General features: G+C 41.6%; 1 pseudogene across 1 annotated transcript; it reads left to right on the plus strand.

The window, feature by feature from the left end:
- The first annotated feature begins 1,024 nt into the window (after positions 1 to 1,024).
- On the plus strand, positions 1,025 to 4,023 carry LOC128574207 (oxysterol-binding protein-related protein 8-like; annotated as a pseudogene). Its single transcript, XR_008376640.1, has one exon. The product of XR_008376640.1 is annotated as an oxysterol-binding protein-related protein 8-like (transcript).
- The last annotated feature ends 299 nt before the right edge of the window (positions 4,024 to 4,322 follow it).

Raw genomic sequence — 4,322 nt, forward strand, 5'->3', positions numbered from 1 at the left:
TTTTGGTTGCAGTTTGGCCGGGGCTGGGTTTGAACCCGCCACCCTCGGCATATGGGGCTGGTGCCCTACTCACTGAGCCACAGGCGCCGCCGGCATATGCATTTTTAAATCGAATAAAAATATTTACTACTAAACCACTGGTTCAAGACACTGGAAGGAGACTTCTTTATAAAAATTAATCTTAAAAGTTTTAGACTGTGGAAGACATGCATCTCCATTTGTGCGATTACAGCACTGAGGCATTCCTATGTGCTTCCATAATTTAAGAAAGAAACAAAACCCTATGTTAAATATCACATGGGTTTTTTTATACCCCTGTAAGCAACATACTAATAGCTCTTAATTTCTTCTCTTTACACCACACAGGATCTTAGGTAAAAATTGGATAGTGTATCTAGTATAAAGGAAATAAGGCTTCTTGGTTATTCAAGTTGAAGATTAAAAGTCTTCAAATACATCTACAATTGAACAAAAGACAATAGCTTTAAGAATAAGAAGTACTAAACTGGATAAATTAAGTATAATTTTCACCACGACTCCATGGTCTAACGAAAAAGTAAACAGGTTGTGGAGTCACTCAGACGTAGACTCCAACCTCCATTCTGCTGTTTTCTAACCTGTTTCCTCCTGGGGGAAGGATTATGAGAGATGGTACAGATGTCATCAAAATATTACTGCCGCCCAGAAAGGCGGCGACTAGGCGGATGACAACTTTAGGCCGCTGCGCGCTCCGGGCCGGGCGGCGGTGTTGGCGGCAGCTCGGGCGGCTATACGCTAGCTTGGCCGCCGCCGCAGGCAGGCGGAGGGCAGGCGGAGGGCAGGCGGGAGGCCGCTCTGGCGGGCGGACGGCGGGGCCAGAGTTCCCGCCCCTCTTCGCGGGCCGCGCCGGCGGCGCCCCGGTTGCACCTAGACAGCGCCCTCAGTCTGGGCTCGCGCCCCAGCCGCCGCCGGCCACAGCCGCCAAGAGAAGTTGGAGTCCGACCCGACGCGTGCAGGGCCCCGGACCGCGGCGTCCCTGCGACTCCAGAGGAACCGGCTCCCTGCCTCCCGCCTCGCTGGGGGCCCGCACCGGATTTGCAGATATACATGATGGCTGAACAATAATGTAAAGAGAAGCAGAAACCTATCTTCTTCCATTATGGAGACAGGTTTGCCAGATGGAGAGCCTGACCGAACTTCCATGTTATAGCAAACAGTGAGGAAGCTCAACATCTAACCCCAGAAAAGATGAGTCAGCGCCAAGGGAGAGAAGCTTATCCAACACCAACCGAAGATTTACATGGGCCATCTCAGTCCAGCAAGTCCTCCTAGCCAGGGTTTTGAAAGAGGGAAGGAAGATATTTCTCAAAATAAAGATGAGTCTTCACTTTCTATGTCAAAGAGTAAGTCTGAATCTAAACTTTATAATGGCTCGGAGAAGGACAGCTCAACTTCAAACAAGCTCACAAAGAAAGAATCTCTTAAGGTGCAAAAGAAAAATTACTGAGAAGGAAAGAAAAGAGCTACAAAGGAGTTACTCAGTACAATCACAGATCCTTCTGTCATTGTTATGGCTGATTGGTTGAAGATTCGTGGTACACTAAAGAGCTGGACCAAGTTGTGGTGTGTGTTGAAACCTGGGGTGCTGCTGATGTATAAAACCCAAAAAAATGGTCAGTGGGTAGGAACAGTCCTTCTGAATGCCTGTGAAATCATTGAGGGTCCATCAAAAAAGGATGGCTTTTGTTTCAAACTTTTCCATCCTTTGGAACAATCTATTTGGGCAGTGAAGGATCCAAAAGGTGAAGCAGTTGGATCCATAACTCAGCCCCTCCCTAGCAGTTATTTGATCATCCAAGCCACTTCGGAGTCTGATGGAAGGTGCTGGATGGATGCTTTGGAGTTGGCTTTGAAATGTTCTAGTCTTCTTAAACATACAATGATCAGGGAAGGAAAGGAACATGACCTGAGCATTTCATCCGAGAGCACACATGTGACTTTGTATGGCTTGTTAGTGCTAACAATCTCCACAGCGGTGACAACTTTCAGTTAAATGATAGTGAAATCGAACACCAACATTTTAAGGACCAAGATATGTATTCTGATAAATCTGATAAAGAAAATGATCAAGAACACGATGAGTCTGACAATGAGGTGATGGGGAAAAGTGAAGAAAATGACACAGATACATCAGAAAGGCAAGATGACTCCTACATTGAACCTGAGCCTGTTGAATCTTTGAAGGAAACTACCTATACTGAAGAGAGCCATGAAGAGCTTGGGGAGGCTGGGGAGGCTTCTCAAACAGAAACTGTGTCTGAAGAAAACAAAAGCCTTATCTGGACACTGTTGAAACAAGTTTGTCCTGGCATGGACCTGTCCAGGGTGGTTTTGCCTACATTAACTTTGGAACCCCGTTCTTTCCTGGATAAACCTTCAGATTACTACTATCATGCAGATTTCCTTTCTGAGGCTGCTCTTGAAGAAAATCCTTATTTCCGTTTGAAGAAAGTAGTGAAATGGTATTTGTCAGGATTCTATAAAAAGCCAAAGGGTCTGAAGAAACCCTATAATCTTATACTTGGTGAGACTTTCCGCTGTTTATGGATTCATCCCAGGACAAATAGCAAAACTTTTTATATTGCTGAACAGGTGTCCCATCATCCACCAATATCTGCCTTTTATGTTAGTAACCGAAAAGATGGATTTTGCCTTAGTGGTAGTATCCTGGCTAAGTCCAAATTTTATGGAAACTCATTATCTGCAATATTAGAGGGAGAAGCACGATTAACTTTCTTGAATAGAGGTGAGGTGAAGATTATGTAATGGCAATGCCATATGCTCATTGTAAAGGAATTCTTTATGGCACAATGACACTGGAGCTTGGAGGAGCAGTCAATATTACATGTCAAAAAACTGGATTCAGTGCAATACTTGAGTTTAAACTAAAGCCATTTCTAGGGAGTAGTGATTGTGTTAATCAAATATCAGGGAAACTTAAATTGGGAAAAGAAGTCTTAGTTACTTTGGAAGGCCACTGGGATAGTGAAGTTTTTATTAATGACAAAAAGACTGATAATTCAGAGGCTTTCTGGAATCCAACACCTGACATTAAGCAATGGAGATTAATAAGGCACACTGTAAAATTTGAAGAACAAGGAGATTTTGAATCAGAAAAACTCTGGCAGCGGGTAACTCGAGCCATAAATGCCAAAGACCAAACAGAAGCTACTCAAGAGAAGTATGTTTTAGAAGAAGCTCAGAGACAAGCTGCCCGAGATCGAAAGACAAAAAATGATGAATGGACTTGTAAGTTATTTGAACTTGATCCACTCACAGGAGAAGGGCATTACAAGTTCGCAGATACCCGACCATGGGACCCACTTAATGATGTGATACAGTTTGAAAAAGATGCTGTTATCCAGACCAAAGTGAAACATCAAACTCCAATGGTTAGTGTCCCAAAAGTGAAACATAAGCCAACCAGGCGACAGAAGAAAGTAGCAAAAGGATATTCTTCCTCAGAACCTGATATCCAAGACTCATCTGAAGTGAAGCTCAATCATTAAAACCAAGTACAAGAAGAAAGAAAGGGATAGAACTGGGAGACATTCAAAGTTCCATTGAATCCATAAAACAAACACAGGAGGAAATTAAAAGAAATATTATGGTTCTTCAAAATCATTTGGTTTCAAGCACACCTGCGACAGATTATTTTCTGCAGCAAAAAGACTACTTCATCATTTTCCTCCTGATTTTGCTTCAAGTCATAATAAACTTCATGTTTAAATAGAAGTTCTCTACTGTTGAATCAATGAACTAGAAACATGAGATTTTGCCTAGGACTAATGACCAAGTTGGTTTGGTCTTTATTAAAACATCACAAAATTTCAAAAAACCTAGGGGATAAATGGAGAGGTGTTAATCTTTTGTATCTTTTATCCTTAACCTGAAACAAGAGCTATCCTATTTGGTTATTAAAGTGACCTGTGTGTGAAGTGCCAGGACATTTCTAGCTTTCGTGAAAATGTGTCCACATGTGAGTATAATAAATCTACATGTATACACGGCTGTCTCTTATCAACTCTTACCTGATAGTGGTCTTTGTATTCTATAATATGTTCTTAGATATAACATTAACATTGTTCATAACAAAAATGCTATTACTCTTATAAATATATGTAATTTATTTTCTTCTTAAAACTGGCACAAAGCTTTTATCAATAAGAAATTACAGATTGAGAAATGATAGAATACTACACATGAATAACTCAGTACATTGTACTGTTAAAATAATTTCCAAACACCCAGCTCAATTGTCTTCTTATAAACAGCAAGAAAAT

Source organism: Nycticebus coucang, chromosome 21 (assembly GCF_027406575.1).
Source record: "Nycticebus coucang isolate mNycCou1 chromosome 21, mNycCou1.pri, whole genome shotgun sequence".
NCBI classification, from domain to species: Eukaryota; Metazoa; Chordata; class Mammalia; order Primates; family Lorisidae; genus Nycticebus; species Nycticebus coucang.